General features: G+C 44.1%; 1 protein-coding gene across 1 annotated transcript in view; it reads left to right on the top strand.

Moving 5' to 3' along the window:
* Nucleotides 1-23521, top strand: part of LOC126210004 (basic proline-rich protein-like) — a 152556-nt gene that overhangs the window by 21762 nt on the left and 107273 nt on the right. The gene's annotated exons all lie outside the window — the stretch shown is intronic.

The following is a 23521-nucleotide window of genomic DNA, read 5'->3' as shown; positions in this document are numbered from 1 at the left end:
TCGCTTGTAGCTGCCGTGACAGAAGACGTGCGAAATGTTCTCCTACTTCAATACAAACCGCACGCCGATGTCTCGTCACCCTGTGGACACCATCGCAGATTCCAGGAGTATTGCTTCCCCCCCCCCCCCCCCCAACCTGCCACAAATCGATGGTGATGATGGTGTTTAGTTTGTGGGTCGCTCAACTGCACGGTTATTAGCGCCCGTACAAAGTCCCAACGCTTGGTCAGTCCAAACTCGCCACTTTCATTAATGATGATGAAATTATGACAACACAAACACCCAGTTATCTCGAGGCAGGTGAAAATTCCTGACCCCGCCGGGAGTCGAACCCGGGACCCCGTGCTCAGCAAGCGAGAATGCGACCGCGAGAGCCACAAATCTATTCCGAATGGATTTCACGTCACGCTTCGCAGACGAGTATGTCGGTTGAATGAAATTTTCACTCTACAGCGGAGTGTGTGCTGATATGAAACTTCCTGGCAGATTAAAACTGTGTGCCGGACCGAGACTCGAACTCGGGACCTTTGCCTTTCGCGGGCAAGTGCTCTACCAAATGAGCTACCCAAGCAAGTCTCGGTCCGGCACACAGTTTTAATCTGCCAGGGAGTTTCGAGTATGTCGGTTATTTTAACCGGCCCCACAAGTATAATCTGTTTACAAATACGTGGGGTCCACCTAACCGATCACAAGTGATACTGGCGCACATGTCGAGGGAGGACCGGACTTGCTGATCAGATGGAACGATTGCATGCGAGTTTTCATACACCGGTACATGCTGGTTCTGGAAGTCTGTAATGCCGTCTCGTGTGAACTGCGCTTCAACTGTGAGTAAGGCCAAGGCAGGGAAATTCGGATTTCTAACGCTTTCAACGCTAACCGACGTGTGCTGACAAAACGAGTCGTGGGGACGGAATCCAGAATCTACACATGGAGCTGTGCATCTCTGTCGTCTCCTCTCCAAAGCAGGAGATGTGAACTTGACATGAGCGCACAGACGGTGATGGAAACTTTCAGACCAGTTCCCCTTTGGATGTCCTCGCTGTGGGTGCCTCTCCTGGTACAGAGGACGCGACAGCCCAGCACTGCCGTTCGCGTCACGTGAGGCGAGAAAAACATTCCGCCATAACTTGGCGGCGCGTTTCGTCACAGGGTTATTTGGTAACCGTGATAGCGTTACGGAGATGTTTAATAAACTCGAGTGGCAGACTCTGCAAGAGAGGCGCTCTGCATCGCGGTGTAGCTTGCTCGCCAGGTTTCGAGATGGTGCGTTTCTGGATGAGGTATCGAGTATATTGCTTCCCCCTACTTATACCTCCCGAGGAGATCACGAATGTAAAATTACAGAGATTCGAGCGCGTACGGAGGCTTTCAGACAGTCGTTCTTCCCGCGAACCATACGCGACTGGAACAGGAAAGGGACTTAATGACAGTGGCACGGCCGGCCGAAGTGGCCGTGCGGTTAAAGGCGCTGCAGTCTGGAACCGCAAGACCGCTACGGTCGCAGGTTCGAATCCTGCCTCGGGCATGGATGTTTGTGATGTCCTTAGGTTAGTTAGGTTTAACTAGTTCTAAGTTCTAGGGGACTAATAACCTCAGCAGTTGAGTCCCATAGTGCTCAGAGCCATTTGAACCATTTTGACAGTGGCACGTAAAGTGCCCTCCGCCACACACCGTAGGGTGGCTTGCGGAGTATAAATGTAGTTGTAGATGTAGATGTAGATGAAACGAAGGATTTACGGACACGTGTTATAATGAACTTTATTACTGTCTACATATGTTTTTGAAACAACCTGTGTACACTACTGGCCATTAAAATTGCTACACCACGAAGAAATGCGGATGATAAACGGATATTCATTGGAAAAATATGTTATACTAGAACTGACATGTGACTACATTTTCACGCAATTTGGGTGACGCATTTCTCCTCCTTACACGAGGCGTCACAACGACGTTTCACCAGGCAACGCCAGTCAACTTCTGTTTGTGTATGAGAAATCGGTTGGAAACTTTCCTCATGTCAGCACGTTGTAGGTGTCGCCACCGGCCCCAGCCTTGTGTGAATGCTCTGAAAAGCTAATCATTTGCGTATCACAGCATCTTCTTCCCGTCGGTTAAATTTGGCGTCTGTAGCACATCATCTTCGCGGTGTAGCAATTTTAATGGCCAGTAGTGTATGACGTCATAAGCAATCAGATGCCACTTTATGCATGACGTTGAAATTTATTACTTCTTTTCTACTAACTCCATTCGCAACACATTTTACAGTTAGTATCCACATGTGCCACTGTACATTCAAGTTCATTCAGAGGTGTGTGTGCATACTGTCACCGAAATATGTTGGGAATAGAGTTAGTAACAAGGTAAAAGGTATACCTACAAAATTATATCATTATACGATACATAGATGAAGATATATGACGCCATGAACACTGAGTTGCATGAGAAGCGGCCGCGTCATGCATGATTTTTGTTTCTTCGTTACTAACTCTATTGGTTCAAATGGCTCTGAGCACTACGGGACTTAACTTCTGAGGTCATGAGTCCTCTAGACTTAGAACTACTTAAACCTAACCAGCCTAAGGACATCACACACATCCATGCCCGAGGCAGGATTTGAACCTGCGACCGTAGCGGTCGCGCGGTTCCAGACTGTAGCGCCTAGAACCGCTCGGCCACCCCGGCCGGCACTAACTCTATTTCCAACATATTTCGGTGACAGCATGCACATACACTTCTGATAGCCATGCGGTTTAAGGCACCTTGTCACGGTTCGCGCGGCTGCCCCCTTGGGGCATGAGTGTGTGTGTTGTCCTTAGTGTAAGTTAGTTTAAGTAACATTAAGTAGTGCGCAACCCAAGGGACCGATGACCTCAGCAGTTTGGTCCCATAGTCCTTACCACAATTTTCAAATATGATGTCATAAACACTGAAATACGTGAAAAAAATGCCGCATCACACATGAAGTTTTAATACACTACTTCTTTACTGCTGAGGCACTCATACAGTGGCGTCAACGTAAGGAAATCACCGTCGCCTGGAAACACTTTTGACAGCTTTAAACTGCGAATTGCAAATGGCCGTATGCGAACTATGAAGATGCGTTGCCTTTGACATACACACAATGTCGCGTTGGAGACACGCGAAGCAGCTGTGCACCCAGCGTACAGGAATTGTCCGGTATCATGTCTCTTAAATTTGGATACTGTACTTACGGACTGGTACATTATGCACATACTCAAAACTCAGCAGGAACTCGCGGAAGAATTGAATGTGACGCAGAAAGCCTTTTCTCTTCGGTTGAAAGCTGTGGGAAAGATGCAGAAAGTGGGAAAATGGGTTCCGCGTGAACTGAATGAAGGACAGCAAGCAAATCGAAAGACCACTTGTGAAATGCTGTTTGCCAGATACAAAATAAAATCGTTTCTCCATCGAATAGTGAGACGTGACGAAAAATAGATATATTTTGAGAATCCTAAGCTTCGTAAATGATGGCTGAATCCAGGCAAACTATCGACATCCACTGCAAGACCAAATCGCTAAGAAGGAAGACAATGCTCTGTGTATGATGGCATCAGAATGGTGACACCTATTACGAGCTGCTAAAACGTTGATAACAATCGCTACCAACAGCAAATAATCGATTTAAATCGAGCAGTACGTGAAAAAAACCGGAATATGGAAAAAGGCAACACAAAGTCATATTGCTCCATGATAACGGCCGATCTCACATAGCAAAACGGGTCAGGGAAACGATCAAGGGGTTCAGTTGGGAAATACTAGGGCAGACTTGGCAATGTCTAACTATCATCTGTTTGGATCACTAGGACACGCTCTCGCTGAACAACGCTTCAGTTCGTATGAAAATGTACGAAATTGGCTCGCTGGTTCGCTTCAAAAGAGGAACTTTTTTTTCTGCCGTGGCATTCATAGCCTGCACTAGAGGTGGAAGAGATCTATAAATATCAATGGAGATTATTTTGAATAAAATATTATCAGTTTTAAACAATAGACGTGTAATTATTGCAACCAAATTCCGGTTTCATACGTCTACACTTGGTATAAATATTTTCCCGACCATATTTATTTTGCTCACCCTTTACTTGGCATAACTAGAAGTAGTACTTCAGAAGTATAGGAAACTTTATGTTGAAACTTCCTGGCAGATTAAAACTGTGTGCCCGACCGAGACTCGAACTCGGGACCTTTGCCTTTCGCGGGCAAGTGCTCTACCATCTGAGCTACCGAAGCACGACTCACGCCCGGTACTCACAGCTTTACTTCTGCCAGTATCTCGTCTCCTACCTTCCGAACTTTACAGAAGTGAGTACCGGGCGTGAGTCGTGCTTCGGTAGCTCAGATGGTAGAGCACTTGCCCGCGAAAGGCAAAGGTCCCGAGTTCGAGTCTCGGTCGGGCACACAGTTTTAATCTGCCAGGAAGTTTCATATCAGCGCACACTCCGCTGCAGAGTGAAAATCTCATTCTGGAAACTTTATGTTCCTTGTTAGTGAAGTTATGTGCAAAAAACAATAATTGTGCCAACTGATTTTAATTTTTGAATGAAATGAAATGTGAGGGCATGCTGGAAATTAATACTATAGAATTTTTTACGTGAAAACTCTTGAAGCTTTTTAAATACACACTACATCTTTCTTCTCCATGTCTGCATATTTTTTTTTTTTTTTTGTGTCAACGTACTCTCGCTGGCGACGAACGCATTTCTCCCAACGGGAGAGACTGGTTTGTTGATACCATCACTGTGGGATGTTTGACTTTGCTAGCGGAGCCACAACATCGCCCCTTTCTGCACCGCTTCGTCACTATCAAAGTAAACTCCTCGAAGATGTTTTGATTGTTCACTCCGAGCTATGTCTCACAGTACATTAGCACCACCGTTTCCTTCATTACTAGCACAAAGAACCAAACGTAGCACATTATTGATCTCGATACTATTGTACCGTACACAGTTTTCACTCTTCTGTGTACTTCAGTTGGAGACACGTTTGCTGCGGTTACAGAGTCGATTACAGCATTCTGTTTCTCACGCACTTACATAGACACGTTGCCACCGTTATGTTACACGCTAAAATTCGGAGCCCTCTAGCGCCAGACCGTTGCAATTTGCGTCACAGAAACAGGAAAGTCGACAGAGTAATATGCATGACTTGTAATACCTCAGCCGATATTAAGAACAGAATATAAAATTGGAAGGCATTAATTTTCAGCGCCTCTTGCGTCCTTCGCAGCTTTCGTGGCGGCGTGCGAAGTGCCGCTAGAGTCAGCGCACAGGAATCGAGCCGGACAAATTAGCTGAGCTACTGCTCCGCATGTTTACTCGGAAACGTTTATCCGCGTCCCCTGTGTAATTCTCTGCAGTGCTTCACATGTAATGGGTTAAATTCGTCTAATCCACCAGCAATGATGAGTGGTCTGTAACAGTCTACGAGGAGACTTCAACCAGTAAATTTGTAACGTTCCTTATAATCATTTATTGAAATACATAAATAAATGCCTCAACTAGTAACGCATACAAAACTGGAGTTATCGGGTAGCTTGTTGTAACTGCGAGTGGTGTTCTTACTCTGTGTTGTTGGTAGCAAAACTTTATATGAACTGATTGGGCAATGCAATTCCCAATACCCGTAACGAAATACAGTCATTGCAAAACACATTCAGCCCTTTAGGTACTGAATGCTCTGGCCCTGTTCAAAACTAATAACTTGGGTCCTTGTGCACACAAAAAATAAATAAAATTGTCTTACCCCTTAAGCAGTAACGATGGATTGCATTATATTCTGCTTTCTCTCATGATGAAGAAGAATAAAATATACTAGCTACAGGCTCAGCGGTATGTAATGCTGGCCGTCATACTTTGAAATATACATGAGATTGTTTTGGCTGATAAATGAGAACATTTACGTCAAACTCAATAGTTTTAAAAATGCATATGACCTGGACAGGGGTAGTGATTTGGGTGAATTACTAACACTGACTTTTTCAATAGTGAAGTTGTATTCGAGGTTTAGCTTTTCAAAACATCTGACAATTGAAAACACATTACTCAGAAAAATTATATCCTTTTTATTAAACGGAAATCTCTCTTTGCTGACATAGTCACAAACAATGAGATCTGTACAGCAAGTATTATCTAACATCACTCAAAAGCATAAAGACAAATCTTGAATCATTACTATTAAAAACAGTCTTGATCACGAATTTATTTAACAAGGTGACCGGTTTCGACCACTACTCTGGTCAGACCATTGAGTAGGAACCCTTTTCTGTTGGAGAATCAGTAGTGACTCTCCAACAGAAAAGGGTTCCTACTCAATGGTCTGAAGATGACCACAGTGGTGGTCGAAACCGGTCACATTGTTAAATAAATTCGTGATCAAGACTGTTTTTAATAGTAATTATTTATAAGACATTGATCACTGCTGTTCCCATAATGCATTCAAAAGTAACAAATCTTGAAGTTATGTATACCTTTGTTAACAAATCTTAGAAACATTACAAAAGGGAAATATCTAACTAGCTTATAGATCAAATCGTTTACCTACAGTCTCGGTTTACTCAACTCATTTACACTAACGCGCTGGCAAAAGAAAAGTAATAGAAAATTAACTCCTTTACCATAACTGCGAAAAGACTTCTGCTTCGACATTTACATTTCCAATAATACGTGCATTCGTAAAGCTTTATTGTAATATCAGTCGAGTAATTCTTCCTTGCCACAATTAAATTTACATCACATCATTTCACTTTATATTCCATTATAAAACCACTCATCATTTTTAACTACCTATTTTACGTGCGATGGAACTCAAAATATTGGTATGAGAAAATTGCTACCCTATAATCTGACACTCGGTGGCACAACACACCACAAAAACTGCCTACTGCATCCTCTTTCGCTTACAGACTGCTACACACTCACTGCTGTGCGCCAAGCGCTCCCTTACTGTAACACTACAATCTCATACCAGAAGCAGTATCTTCGGCTCTGCGGTCGTGCAAAGTCAGCGATCCGCTTTATAGAGCCCATCAGAGACATGCACACATCAAAAAAAGTTTTGCATCACCCCGGTTCCCAGAACTCCTGAAGATACACGTTGACTGTGGATATTGTATCACAGACATAGTTCCTTTGACTGTTCAGAGATGTCACTAAACCCGCCCAAAAGATGTAAACAACCATGCATGAGCAGCGCCTATTAGACGGAGGGGGTCTGACAGCCGATCAGTTCTAGTCATTCTACCAGGAAGGAGGTAGACGGCTCGTGTTGTCTGTAATTCAACCATGCCTAGACGGTCAATACCGCGGTTCGATCGCGTCCACATTCTTACTTCGTGCCAGGAAGGGCTCTCAACAAGGGAAGTGTCCCGGCGTCTCATAGTGAACCAAAGCGATGTTGTTAAACGTGGAGGTGTTGCAGAGAGACAGGAACTGTCAATGACATGGCTCGCTCAGGCCGCTGAAGGGCCACTACTGCGTTGGATGACCGCTGCCTACGGTATTATGACTCGGAGCAACCCTGACAGCAACGCCACCATGTTGAATAATGCTTTTCGTGCAGCCACGGGACGTCGTGTTACGACTCAGACTGTGTGCAATAGTCTGCATGATGCCCAACTTCACACCCGACGTCCATGGCGAGGTCCACCTTTGCAACCACGACACCATGCAACGCGATAGAGATGGGCCCAACGACATGCCGAATGGACCGCTCAGGATTTGTATCACGTTCTCTTCACCGATTAGTGTCGCATATGCCTTCAAACAGAAAATCGGCGGAGACGTATTTGGAGGCAACTCGGTCAGGCTTGAACGCCTTAGACACACTGTCGGTCGAGTGCAGCAAGTTTTCCTGCTGTTTAGGGGGTGGCATTACGTGATGCCGAGGTACGCCGCTGGTGGTAATGGAAGGCGCCGTAACGGCTGTACGATACGCGAATGCCATCCTCCTGCCGTTAGTGCAACCATATCGGCAGCATATTGGCGAGGCATTCGTCTTCATGGACGACAATTCGCGCCCCCATTGTGCACATCTTGTGAATGACTCCCTTCAGGATAACGACATCGCTCGACTAGAGTGGCCAGCATGTTCTCCAGACATGAACCCTATCGAACATGCCTGGGGTATATTGAAAAGGCCTGTTTATGGACGACGTGACCAACCAACCACTCTGAGGGATCTACGCCGAATCGCCGTTGAGGAGTGCGACGGTCTGGACCAACAGTGCCTTGACGAACTTGAGGATAGTATGCGACGACGAATACGGGCATGCATCAATGCAAGAGGACGAGCTACTGGGATTAGAGGTACCATTGTGTGGTCCACCACCTCTGAAGGTCTCGCTGTATGGTGGTACAACATGCAATGTGTGGTTTTCATGAGCAAGAAGAATGGCGGAAATGTTGCTTTTGTTGATCTCTATTCCAGTTTTCTGTACAGGTTCCGTAACTCTCGAAATCTAGGTGATGAAAAACTATTTTTTATGTGTGTACATCGTATACAATATAGTTTCCTTTAGTTTACATTAGTCTCATTACGATATTCGGGTGCCACATATAAGTGTACCCCAGTAGACTCCTTTCAAGTTCCACATTACTGTGGCAGGCCAAGTTACTTTTATGTAATGCTGCCCTACACTTCAGAGTGATACCGGCACATGACACTGTTTTTCAACACATTCTCCAAGTCTGTGTCAACAATGGTCTGAACCTTCAACCGGACACTGCCCTCGCATTCGGGAGGACGACCGTTCAATCCCGCGTTCGGCCATCCTGATTTAGGTTTTCCGTGATTTCCCTCAATCACTCCAGGCAAATGCCGGGATGGTTCCTTCAAAAGGGCACGGCCGACTTCCTTCCCCGTCCTTCCCTAATCCCATGAGACCGATGACCTCGCTGTTTGTTCTCTTCCCTCAAAAAACCCAACCCCAACCCAGCCTTCAACCGGTACTAATTCCTCGCCAGTAAAAATCCGCTTCTTGGTCACGGACCCATCCAGAAACTGTGTGTGGCCACCGTCGGAAAATCTCCGATTGCCGTGAATCAGTTTCTCGATTGCCCGGACATTCTCGTCTGTGTCCGATGTCGATGGTCTTCCCAGTCACCAGCATCCACGGTTGTGAGGCCTTGGACAAATTGTTGTCACCATTCCACAACCGCTGAACCCGACACTGCACTTCCCCAAAGACCGTGAGAATTCTACGGCGAATTTGTGTGCAAGTTAAACGTTTTGCCCAAAGGAATCCTACTGCACTGCGTACTTCAACTTCGGACGACGTTTCCCGTTATCGCGCCACTTCATTGCCACACTGCGATGCACCTGTTATCCATTCCCCAGTCTGCGGGGAACTCGAGACATGTACTGACAGTACGCCACGTCTGTTGCGCAGTAGTCTTAGCGTCGGACGACATGTGTGACATGAGTCCCTTCGTGAATCCGTTGTCGTAGAGTCAGAGATCTCACTAGGGTTATAGTTGTGAAAAAGGTGTCTGCGCTCTACGCTATAAAAAGTGTGTGTAATGGAACTACGTGATTCTCCAGTTGAAAACGTAGGTATGAACCATCGAAACGTGTTGTGGTGCAATAAACAAGAGATTGACACAAAAACTAATTTATTCATTTACATAATAGCAGCGGAGTTTTGTAATGGACAAAACAGCTTTTTACTTTGTGTGGTATGTTTTGTTTTCTTTCCGAACACCAAATCACATCTAGGAAAACTAAAACTCTGTTTTCATCCTTCAATGCAGCTGAATTATTTCTGGTAAGAGAGTTCTGTTTCAATTAAACTGGTTTTAGCAATTTTGTTTTCTTACTTGTGCACAGTGTGGGCTTTGTCCCCGTCTAGGTATTGTGAAGCCTAAATAAATTTTCGCTTTAAGATGCTTGGTTGGCCTCTTTTGGGAAAGAACACTCATAAGAGTGGATATCCAAGTTCTCATGCAATCGTGGGAATGTGTTAAGGCGGCTAGACAAGCTCGCGTGCGCAGGCATGCACATATTCCTAGCATCTCCTCACATGCTTGTATAAGGAGATGTCGGTTTGTTTATTAGAAAATGTCGAGCTCAAACGGTGATGCGCAGACCTTGGTAGTCTTTTTGATTGTGTTACGGAAAAACAAAGAAATGTGCAGTAAAGGGTGATTAAGAAAAACTATAGCCGGCCGTTGGGGCCTAGCGGTTCTCGGCGCTTCAGTCCGGAACCGCGCGACTGCTACGGTCGCAGGATCGAATCCTGCCTCGGGCATGGATGTGTGTGATGTCCTTAGGTTAGTTAGGTTTAAGTAGTTCTAAGTTCCAGGGGACTGATTACCACAGATGTTAAGTCTCATAGTGCTCAGAGCCATTTTGAAGAAAAACTATGTTACACTCTAAGAAAAGAACGAACTGTCCGAATGAAACGAGAATCGATAGATGCGATGTACATGTACAAACAAACAAATGATTGCAATTTCAGAAAAATTGGATTATCTATTCAAGGCAAAGAGCTTCACAAGCTGAGCCAGTCAATAACACGTTGGTCCACCTCTGGCCCTTATCCAAGCAACATATGGCTTGGCATTGATTGACATAGTTTTAGGGTGTCTTCCTGAGGGATGTCGTGTCAAATTGAGTCCAGTTAGATCGTCAAAGTCCCGAGCTGGTTGGAGGGCTCAAATCGTAGTCCTCCAAACTTTCTCAATTGGTTAGAGATACGGGGACCTTGCCGGCCAGGATATGGTCTGTCAAGCCAGAAGAGAAGCAGTGGAAACTCTCGCCATGTGGGGGCGAGCATTATCTTGCTGAAATGTAGGCCCAGGGCGGCTCGCCATGAAGGGCAACAAAACGGGGCGTTCGATATCGCTGTGCTGTAAGGGTGTCATGGATGACAACTAAAGGGGGCCTGCTATGAAATGAAACCGAGCGAGGTGGCACAGTGGTTAGCACACTGGACTCCTATTCGGGAGGACGACGGTTCAATCCCGCGTCCGGCCATCCTCATTTAGGTTTTCCGTGATTTTCCTAAATCGTTTCAGGCAAATGCCGGGATGGTTCCTTTGAAAGGGCACGGCCGACTTCCTTCCCTAATCCGATGAGACCGATGACCTCGCAGTTTGGTCTCTTCCCCCCCCCCCCCCCCCCCCCAAATCAGCCAACCAACCTATGAAATGAAACGGCACCCCAGACTGGTTGTCCAGCCGTATGGTTTGTGGGAGTGAGGTTGATATAACACCGCTATTCATTGCGTCTCCAGACTCGTCTTCGCTGGCTTGAAGCAGGACTCATTGCTGAAGACTATTCTACGTCAGTCAGTGAGATTCCAGGTCCCGATGACTGGCGAAGATGTCTCTGGAGTCACCCACGGCAGGGCCCTCCAATCAGCACGAAATTTACGCGCAAATTAGACAGGATTTGGCACGATATCCCCAAAGACGACATCAAACAAGTTTATTAATCAATTCCAAGATTAATAACTGCTTGCATAAGAACCATCGGTGACCCAACGTGTTACTGACTTGCTCAGTTTTTTAAGCTCTTTCTACTGAATGATTCATCCAATTTTTCTGAACGTATAATCATTTGTTCTTTTGTACATGTACTTCACACATAACCGATTTTCATCCCATTCGGATATTTTCTTCGTAATATATCGTTTCTTTTTTGTCTTAGAGAGTGTTTCCATATTAATTATTCTCTTTAGACACGTTATGGAAATTATCTCACAGTATTGCTGCTTCTCTTCACACTTTTGCCCATATAATACGGTATTAATTCACATGCCCTGCAGCCTTTGTACGGAATATAAATTGTTGTTGTTGTTGTTGTTGAGGTCTTCAGTCCTGAGACTGGTTTGATGCAGCTCTCCATGCTACTCTATCCTGTGCAAGCTTCTTCATCTCCCAGTACCTACTGCAACCTACATCCTTCTGAATCTGCTTAGTGTATCCATCTCTTGGTCTCCCTCTACGATTTACACCCTCCACGCTGCCCTCCAATGCTAAATTGGTGATCCCTTGATGCCTCAGGACATGTCCTACCAACCGATCCCTTCTTCTAGTCAAGTAGTGCCACAAGCTCCTCTTCTCCCCAATCCTATTCAATACCTCCTCATTAGTTATCTGATCTACCCATCTAATCTTCAGCATTCTTCTGTAGCACCACATTTCGGAAGCTTCTATTCTCTTCTTGTCCAAATTATTTATCGTCCATGTATCATTTCCATACATGGCTACACTCCATACAAATACTTTCAGAAACGACTTCCTGACACTTAAATCTATACTCGATGTTAACAAATTTCTCTTCTTCAGAAACGATTTCCTTGCCATTGCCAGTCTACATTTTATATCCATTCTACTTCGACCATTAACAGTTATTTTGCTCCCCAAATGGCAAAACTCCTTTACTGCTTTAAGTGTCTCATTTCCTAATCTAATTCCCTCAGCATCACCCGACTTAATTCGACTACATTCCATTATCCTCGTTTTGCTTTTGTTGATGCTCATCTTATATCCTCCTTTCATGACACTGTCCATTCTGTTCAACTGCTCCTCCAAATCCTTTGCTGTCTCTGACAGAATTACGATGTCATCGGCGAACCTCAAAGTTTATATTCCTTCTCCATGCATTGTAATACCTACGCCGAATTTTTCTTTTGTTTCCTGTACTGCTTGCTGAATATACAGATTGAATATAAATATATATGGAGTATAAATTAACAGGACCAAATAAAAACCGAAGCAAATCAAATCACTGCCGAATGCTTGCAGAAGCCTCAAGCATGCATACGCTTGAAGGCTTATACAAGTACACATAATCGAAATTCGATCAAGCATCAAGCTGATTGAACAATAATCGTGTTACTCTGCTGCTTGCACAGATTTTTTACCATACGCGCTCAAGCATGCTTGCGCAAGTACGCTGAATTCAGACGCGCGTGTAGCCGCGTTACGAAAAGAAAGCAATGGTTAAATGAAGACGGGAAAGACACAGTCACAAATCCGCTGCTACAGCGTAAGTGTCCGTGGCGAGTGTTTGGTAGCTTCCTGCGTTACCACATGACGTCACGGTACGTCCACCAACGTCAGAACTTCCCGAGAACTCATCATATTGACGCCCGGTCTCTTCCCATCCCCGTCCAGTTGTATTCAGTTGACCGTCTGTATGAATTCCGCTATTTCAAAAACATTGCGCAGTGTTTTGACGTTTCGTTTCGTTCCTTGACGCTCAATGTCAGTCGTCCTTAAAGCGAATGCCAGTATGTTTCCTCTGAAAGGGCATGACCGATTTCGTTCTTTATTACAAGCTTGTGCTCCGTCTCTGATGACCTCGCCATTGACGGGAGGTTAAAACCCAGCCCTCTTCCTTTCTTCCTTATAAGGAAACCTCCCCAAAGCACCCCCCTCGGATTTAGTTATAAGTTGGCACAGTGGATAGGCCTTGAAAAACTGAACACAGATCAATCGAGAAAACAGGAAGAAGTTGTGTGGAACTATGAAAAAAATAAGTAAAATATACTAACTGAGTAGTCCATGCGTAGATAAGCACATCAAGGAGAATAGGATTGAAGGAGCGCCGTGGTCCCGTGGTTACCGAGTGCAGCTACGGAACGAGAGGTCCTAGGTTCAAGTCTTCCCTCGACTGAAAAGTTTAATTTTTTATTTTCAGTTTATGTGACAAACTCTTATGTTTTCATCACTTTTTTGGGAACGATTATCACATCCACAAGAAAACCTAAATCGGGCAAGATAGAAGAATCTTTCTACCCATTCGCTAAGTGTACAAGTTAGGTGGGTCGACAACATGTTCCTGTCAAGTGACGCACATGCCGTCACCAGTGTCGTATAGAATATATCAGACGTGTTTTCCTGTGAAGGAATCGGTTGACCTGTGACCTTACGATCAAATGTTTTTGGTTCCCATTGGAGATGCACGTCCTTCCGTCTATTAATCCCACGGTTTTGCGGTGCGGTCGCAAAACACAGACACTAAAAATTATTTCAGTGAACAGAGACGTCAATGAACGAACGGACAGATCATAATTTTGCGAAAATAAAGAAAGTAAAATTTTCAGTCGATGGAAGACTTGAACCAAGAACCTCTCGTTCCGCAGCTACTCACGCTAACCACGGGACCACGACGCTCCTGAGCCTACATTGTCCTTGATGTTGCATATCATGCGCATGGAGTACTCAGTTTTTATATTTTACTTATTTTTTTCATAGTTCCACACAACTTCTTCCTGTTTTCTCGATTGATCTGTGTTCAGTTTTTCAAGGCCTATCCACTGTGCCAACTTATAACTAAATCTGAGGGTGGTGCGATGGGGAGGTTCCCTTGTTAAACGCATTAATCCGAATGGGGTTGGCACGGTAGTTCGAGAAACTTGATAAACTGAGGACTAGTTGCGACACATTTAAGGGAAATTCCAAAATACGTCTGAAAACGCTGTAATTGCGAGTACTTTCATTTGCACAATAGTTGCAAATACTTATGGTTGTTCTCGGTTGCGTAGTCCAGGGTCGTAAGTCGACAGACTCACTGTTTTGAAATTATTGGTTTCTTTCGATGGCGGCTCATTAACTTGAAGAAACACAGTTTAAGCTGTTGAACGTCTTCATTTTCTAAACAAAACCACCAAACATTGCCAGTGCTTAATAGAGATTGTGGTTTACAAATTGGTAACCTAAAATCCTGCAAGTACATTGAAGAGCCAAAGATAGGGGTACACCCGCCTAATGTCCTGTAGAATCTCCGCGAGCACGCATAAATGCAACAACGTGACGTGGCATGGACTAGACTTGTCTGAAGTAGTGCTGGAGGTAATTGACACCATTAATCTTGCAGGTCTGTCCGTAAATCCGTAAGAGTACGACGGGGTGGAGATCTCTTCTGGACAGCACGTTGTAAGCCATCCCAGTTACGCTGAGTAATGTTCACGTCTGGGGACTTTGGTAGGCAGCGGAAATGTTTAAAGTCAGAAGAGTCTTTCTGGAGCCACTGTGTAGCAATTCTGGACGTGTGGGCTTTCGCATTATCCTCCTTGAATTGTCCAAGTCCTTCGGAATGCACAGCGGAAATGAATGGATCCAGGTGATCAGACACGATGCTTTCGTACGTGTTGGAGTCGTATCTAGATGTATCAGCCAGAGGTCCCGTATCACTCCGACTGCAAAGGCCCCACACCATCACAGGGCCTCCACCAGCTTCAACAGTCCCCTGCTGATACGCAGGGTCGATGGATTTATGTGTTTGTCTCTGTTGTGTCGATTCCCTAAGGTCTCGACACAATGAGTGGCTAGGTGCACGCCAAACTAACGCAGACGGGCGTAAATTCTGAAACAGGAGACTGGATGAAAACTATAAAGAAAAGAAGAGAGATTTTAATATACTTAACTTTAATGTAGTCTTGTTCTTGTTGAAATACATCTCTTGCATAGTAGTAAGCAATTAGCAATGATACACATGGCGCCTTGCTAGGTAGTAGCGATGGACTAGCTGAAGGCTATTTAATCTGTCTCTCGGCAAATGAGAGGAATACTTGGTAGGTCTAGTCGCAAGCTATGTCGTCCGTACAACTGGGGCGAGGTCAAGTCCGTGTCTTGTGACCTGCCCTGTGGTGGCGCTACGTTTGCGAATACACAGTGGCGACACGCGGGTCCGACATGTACTACAGGACCGCGGCCGATTTAAGTTACCACCTAGCAAGTGTGGTGTCTAGCGGTGACACCACAGTCTCCATACCCGTACACGTCCATCCGCTAGATACAATATGAAACGAGACTCGTCCTACCAGGCAACATGTTTCCAGTCGTCAACAGTCTCATATCGGTGCTGACGGGTCCAGTTGAGGCGTAAAGCTTTGTGTCGTGCAGTCATCAAGGGTACACGGGTGGGCATTCGTCTCCGAAAGCCCATATCAATGATGTTTCGCTGAATGCTTAGCACGCTGACACTTGTTCATCGCCCAGCATTGAAATCTGCTGCAATTTCCTGAAGGGCTGCACTTCTGTCACGTTGAACGATTCTCTTCAGTCATCGTTGGTCCCCTCCTTGCAGGATCTTTTTCCGGCCGCAGCGATGTCTGAGATTTGGTGTTTTACGGGATTCCTGATATTCGCGGCACACTCGTGAAATGGTCGTACGGAAAAATCCCCAATTCATCGCTACCTCGGAGATGCTGTGCCCCCCATCGCTCGTGCGCCGACTATAGCACCACGATCAAACTCACTTAAATCTTGATAACTTGCTGTTGTAGCAGCAGTAACCGATCTAACAACTGCGCCAGACACTTTTTGTCTTATGCAGGGTGTTTCGGAAGTGAGTCACTATTCAGGGAAATGACAGGAATGACCATTTGAAACAAAAAGGTCAAGTAAACATGGGGTCTAAAACACGTACCCTAAGAGCTATTAGCAATTCTTGATCTTTGATACTGTGAAACAAATCTCATTTACTGCAAGCTCTTTGCTTTCCATATTTTGGGAAGTGGCAGTATGGTCGAATACAAGAAAAAATTTCCAATAAAGATGTGCTCTAAAATACATACCTTAAAAGCTACATTTGTTCATTAGAGGAGTTGTGGTTCAAAATAGCGAAGATAAAAAAGTGCTCACAGCTCTTAACGTATGCATTTTAGAGCACATGTTTACTGGAAATTTTTTTCTTGTTTTGGTCCATACTGCCACTTCCCATAATGTGGAAAGCAAAGAGCTTGCAGTAGAAAAGATTTGTTTCACAGTATCAAAGATCAAGAATTCCTAATAGCTCTTAAGAGACCCCCATATTTACTTGACTTTTTTGTTTCAAATGATCATTCCTGTCATATCCCAGAATATCGACCATCACTTCTGAAACACCGTGTATAGGCGTTGCCGACCGCAGCGCCGTATTCTGCCTGTCTGCATATCTCTGTACTTGAATACGGATGCCTATACCAGTTTCTTTGGCTCTTCGGTGTATTTGTAGCAGACTCGTTAATTACGTTTTAATCTGGGCTTCAGCTCAGGAAAATGTAGTTCGAATAATGATAAGATAGTCTCCTTGTTAAATATAATTCCTTCATAGAGCGAGACGAAGGTCTGACTATAATAAGCACTTTCAGATGGATATGGGCTTCAGCATTGGCGGCCGAAGACTTCCGGCATAAGAAGTCAGCCTCATTGTGCCAACGGCCTTGTCAAAGAGGGCGGAGGAGCGGATAGAGGTTCAGGGCACTCTCTTGTCCTAGGGGTGGGAAATTGCCCCTAAAGGCGGAAGAATCAGCATTGATCAACGACATGAGGATGCAGAAGGCAATGGAAACCACTGCATTAAAGACACGTAACGTGTATCCACAGGACATGTGGCCTGTAATTGAAGAAGTGTCATGATGATCTCTCCATTGGAAAAAGATTCCGGAATAGTGCCCCATTCGGATCTCCGGGAGAGGACTGCCAAGGGGGACGTTACCATGAGAAAAAGATTGAATAATCAACGAAAGGATAACGTTCTACGAGTGGGGGCGTGGAATGTCAGAAGCTTGAACGTGGTAGGGAAACTAGAAAATCTGAAAAGGGAAATGCAAAGGCTCAATCTAGATATAGTAGGGGTCAGTGAAGTGGAAGGAAGACAAGGATTTCTGGTCAGATGAGTATCGGGTAATATCAGCAGCAGCAGAAAATGGTATAACATGTGTAGGATTCGTTATGAATAGGAAGGTAGGGCAGAGGGTGTGTTACTGTGAACAGTTCAGTGACCGGGTTGTTCTAATCAGAATCGACAGCAGACCAACACCGACAACGATAGTTCAGGTATACATGCCGACGTCGCAAGCTGAAGATGAACAGATAGAGAAAGTGTATGAGGATATTGAAAGGGTAATGCAGTATGTAAAGGGGGACGAAAATCTAATAGTCATGGGCGACTGGAATGCAGTTATAGGGGAAGGAGTGGAAGAAAAGGTTACAGGAGGATATGGGCTTGGGACAAGGAATGAAAGAGGAGAAAGACTAACTGAGTTCTGTAACAAGTTTCAGCTAGTAATAGCGAATAACTTGTTCAAGAATCACAAGACGAGGAGGTATACTTGGAAAAGGCCGGGAGATACGGGAAGATTTCAATTAGATTACATCATGGTCAGACAGAGATTCCGAAATCAGATACTGGATTGTAAGTCGTACCCAGGAGCAGATATAGACTCAGATCACAATATAGTAGTGATGAAGAGTAGGCTGAAGTTCAAGACATTAGTCAGGAAGAATCAATACGCAAAGAAGTGGGATACGGAAGTACTAAGGAATGACGAGATACGTTTGAAGTTCTCTAACGCTATAGATACAGCAATAAGGAATAGCGCAGTAGGCAGTACAGTTGAAGAGGAATGGACATCTCTAAAAAGGGCCATCACAGAAGTTGGGAAGGAAAACATAGGTACAAAGAAGGTAGCTGCGAAGAAACCATGGGTAACAGAAGAAATACTTCAGTTGATTGATGAAAGAAGGAAGTACAAACATGTTCCGGGAAAATCAGGAATACAGAAATACAAGTCGCTGAGGAATGAAATAAATAAGAAGTGCAGGGAAGCTAAGACGAAATGGCTGCAGGAAAAATGTGAAGACATCGAAAAAGATATGATTGTCGGTAGGACAGACTCAGCATACAGGAAAGTCAAAACAACCTTTGGTGACATTAAAAGCAACGGTGGTAACATTAAGAGTGCAACGGGAATTCCACTGTTAAATGCAGAGGAGAGAGCAGATGGGTGGAAAGAATATATTGAAAGCCTCTATGAGGGTGAAGATTTATCTGATGTGAGAGAAGAAGAAACAGGAATCGATTTAGAAGAGATAGGGGATCCAGTATTAGAATCGGAATTTAAAAGAGCTTTCGAGGACTTACGGTCAAATAAGGCAGAAGGGATAGATAACATTCCATCAGAATTTCTAAAATCATTGGGGGAAGTGGCTACAAAACGACTATTCACGTTAGTGTGTAGAATATATGAGTCTTGGCGACATACCATCTGACTTTCGGAAAAGCATCATCCACACAATTCCGAAGGCGGCAAGAGTTGACAAGTGCGAGAATTATCGCACAATCAGCTTAACAGCTCATGCATCGAATCTGCTTACAAGAATAATATACAGAAGAATGGAAAAGAAAATTGAGAATGTGCTAGGTGACGATCAGTTTGGCTTTAGGAAAAGTAAAGGGACGAGAGAGGCAATTCTGACGTTACGGCTAATAATAGAAGCAAGGCTAAAGAAAAATCAAGACACTTTCATAGGATTTGTCGACCTGGAAAAGCGTTCGACAATATAAAATGGTGCAAGCTGTTCGAGATTCTGAAAAAGGTAGGGGTAAGCTATAGGGAGAGACGGGTCATATACAATATGTACAACAACCAAGAGGGAATAATAAGAGTGGACGATCAAGAACGATGTGCTCGTATTAAGAAGGGTGTAAGACAAGGCTGTACCCTTTCGCCCCTACTCTTCAATCTGTACATCGAGGAAGCAATGATGGAAATAAAAGAAAGGTTCAGGAGTGGAATTAAAATACAAGGTGAAAGGATATCAATGATACGATTCGCTGATGACATTGCTATCCTGAATGAAAGTGAAGAAGAATTAAATGATCTGCTGAACGGAATGAACAGTCTAATGAGTACACAGTATGGTTTGAGAGTAAATCGGAGAAAGACGAAGGTAATGAGAAGTAGTAGAAATGAGAATAGTGAGAAACTTAACATCAGGATTGATGGTCACGAAGTCAATGAAGTTAAGGAATTCTGCTACCTAGGCAGTAAAATAACCAATGACGGACGGAGCAAGAAGGACATCAAAAGCAGACTCGCTATGGCAAAAAAGGCATTTCTGGCTAAGAGAAGTCTACTAATGTCAAATACCGGCCTTAATTTGAGGAAGAAATTTCTGAGGATGTACATCTGGAGTACAGCATTGTATGGTAGTGAAACATGGACAGTGGGAAAACCGGAACAGAAGAGAATCGAAGCATTTGAGATGTGGTGCTATAGACGAATGTTGAAAATTGGGTGGACTCATAAGGTAAGGAATGAGGAGGTTGTATGCAGAATCGGAGAGGAAAGGAATATGTGGAAAACACTGATAAGGAGAAGGGACAGGATGATAGGACATCTGCTAAGACATGAGGGAATGACTTCCATGGTACTAGAGGGAGCTGTAGAGGGCAAAAACTGTAGAGGAAGACAGAGATTGGAATACGTCAAGCAAATAATTGAGGACGTAGGTTGCAAGTGCTACTCTGAGATGAAGAGGTTAGCACAACGAAGGAATTCGTGGCGGGCCGCATCAAACCAGTCAGTAGATTGATGACCAAAAAAAAAAAATGGGCTTCAGCAGTTGCTCAGGGGTGAAGAGGCTTACACGGACTGAAGACAACAAGCTTCTTCCCCCCAGGAACGCGATACGATCTTTCACTGTCGTTGTTGATGAGTCCAGCCACTTGGACTACCTCGCCTTTGGCGGATGTGTGTAGCGCGACAGTTTCCACAGCTTTGTCGGCGCCGCGGCTGCGGAGAAGTCCGTTATCCCGGCCAGCGGCCGGTCGTGGCAGTGCAGCGGAAGACTGTCTGGCGTGAAGCGGTTCACAAATAACGCTTCCCACATAAAAGTCACCGCACCGGGAATTTTACGACTGCCGCCCCCAAACCTACCGACACGACTCTGCCGCTCGTCGCACCAGGCCGCTTACGGACTCTGTACTCTTCTCCCTCCTTACACCGGAATACCCGGGAGGTAAGCCAACTTAGGCCAAACACAGTGAGTGCCAGGGATGCGTCGCGTCCGTCCCTTAGCCCTGATGAGTTGCTGCGTTTCTATTCAACGATATTCTGGTAAGCAAGATCGTGGTCGCGTTAATCAGTAGAAAAATAAATTTGACAACAAACTAAAACATACGAGGACTGTTCAAAAAATTGCAAAACTTCTTGCGCAAAATTTTTCTACGCTTACCTTTTATTTACTGTGCATGGCCTCCTTGCAAATACTGTCCTCCACAGTAGATGCACCGCTCCCAATGCCGTTTGCCGGCCGGGGTGGCCGAGCGGTTCTAGGCGCTACAGTCTGGAACCGCGCGACCGCTTCGGTCGCAGGTTCGAATCCTGCCTCGGGCATGGATGTGTGTGATGTCCTTGTTAGGTTTAAGTAGTTCTAAGTTCTAGGGGACTGATGACCACAGATGTTAAGTCCCACAGTGCTCAGAGAGCCCAACGCCGTTTCCACTTCCGGATGCAGTCTTGGCACGCCCCTTGCTGTATCATGCGAAGAGCCATCTGCGAATTTTCTTTTATCTCGTCTGTCGTTACAAATCTCCGTCCTTTTAATGTGGCTTTCAACTTTGGAAATTAGTCTGCAGCGAAAAGGTACAAAGGATGAGACAGCAGTCATTTTGCTTCTTTTGCAGTAGTCACGCACCAACAGGGATGAATCTGCGGGTGCGTTATCGTGACGCAAGAGCCATGAATTGTCTCGCCACATTTCAGGCCGTTTCCTTCTCACATTTTCTCGCAGGCGGCTCCACAAGTCGATTAACGGTTTGTCCCTGTGACACGAATTCATGATGAGCTAATCGTTCAGCGTCAAAGAAAGCAGTCACCATGGCTTTGACATTTGTCCTGACCTTTTTCTGGTATTGGAAAACCTTTCCCGACCCACTGTGAAGATGATCCTTGGTGTCAACATCACAACCATAGACCCACGTCTCATTACCAGTCTCTTTAAGGAACATCTCCTTTTCCCTTGCTCGATCCGAAAGCTCTTCACAGATATTTAATTTTAAAACTAGGGACCCCTTCGCTGGGCACCTTGCGTAACACAATTCGGTTTCACTTTGTCAATTTAAATTTTCATCTAAAATGGAATATTCACGGAATATCTGTCGTGTTTATATTCATATTTTCAAGTATGTTTTTTTTTTCATGGATTATTTTTACTAGAGCTTCCCAAGTAATTGCAGTCAACATGTTGAATACAAGGTAATGAACTATAAATTATCATTTTTAGTTCTTCAGATCGAATTTTGTACGTTTTTAGTTATTACGGAGTTTTCAATCTACACTCACCAGCAAGTATAAAAGAAAAACCGATTATGATTATTTATTTTTGTTATTGTTTATATTATTTCAGAAACGAAAAAATAGGATTTCGGACTTTGATTACGTTGTATTGCATTTATTTATGTTGAAAAAATTAACGTTAGCTGATTAGTTATGGCTCGGTGGCCGCACTTGTTTGGCTTCTTTATACCTTTTTTTACAGGCAGTATGAACCACATGACCACAGCAACGTGCTGCCTGCGTGTTATTGTTGACACTCGCAAAAAATGCGATAGTTATAATCTTGCGAATAAGGACTGCAAGTGGTTAAGAAATTAAATTTCCGTTTTGCAACTGGTTGCTGATTATTTCGACGTAAACAGCTACAGTTGCTGAAGAAGACGGATAAAACACTAACGAAATAAAAATTGAAAATATTTAAGGCAATGTTGTTTTATGCAATGACTCCAGTGTACCGAGAAATTCATCAGTAAACATGTATCGTGAACTACAGAACTGAAACGGTATCGTAAAGTACCAATCATATATGGTATATTAGTAGTGATTCTCCAGCGGAAAGAGGTTCCTACTCATTTGTCTGAAGATGACCACACTGGTGCTCGAAACCGGTCACCGTAATAAATAAATCGTGATCAAGACTGTTTTTAATAGTAAATATTTGTAACACATTGATCACTGTCATTCCTATAATGTATTCAAAAGTAATTAATTTATTGCCAAGTCAGGTATTGGGAGATGACAAGAAGTTTAGAGGGTTACACACTAAAATTATGAAACTTAATTCCAGAATATCTTTTAGCAAACAATGCCCAATGAATCATGTGATTACTAAGTAAAAATCAGTTTTAATACCAGATCAAATATAGAAAAAATTTTACGACAGAAGAGTAGCATTCTATGGATTAGATCTGAAATCAAAGATGCACATAAAGAAAAAGATTCATTAAATGTTGAAACGTACAATTTACATTTAAAAATCAGCAATCAGTTGTAACAATTAATATTTTCACAGTTACTTAACTTTACAGATGACAAAATTAATGCAGTACGAGAAACTATTCTTAAGAAGCATAATAAGAAAATTGCAGCCCGTGTTCCCCATCGTTGTTCCGTGCTGGTGGTGTGTGTTGACAGATGTGTACGCGCCTAGTATCGCTCTCTTCATATTCTTAGTTTTCCAGATATCTTACATCTGAGCCGGCCGCTGTGGCCGAGCGGTTCTAGGCGCTTCAGTCCGGAACCGCGCTGCTGCTACGGTCGCAGGTTCGAATCCTGCCTCGGGCATGGATGTGCGTGATGTCCTTAGGTTAGTTAGGTTTAAGTAGTTCTAAGCTGTATGGGACTGATGGCCACAGATGTTAAGTCCCATAGTGCTCAGAGCCATTTGAACCAATTTACATCTGAAAGTGTGACACTCTTGATGTGTTCACCGTCGTTATTCCG

This window comes from Schistocerca nitens, chromosome 10, assembly GCF_023898315.1.
Source record: "Schistocerca nitens isolate TAMUIC-IGC-003100 chromosome 10, iqSchNite1.1, whole genome shotgun sequence".
NCBI lineage: Eukaryota > Metazoa > Arthropoda > Insecta > Orthoptera > Acrididae > Schistocerca > Schistocerca nitens.
The sequence above is the reverse complement of the archived record's forward strand: the minus strand, read 5'-3'. Positions and strand labels throughout refer to the sequence as shown.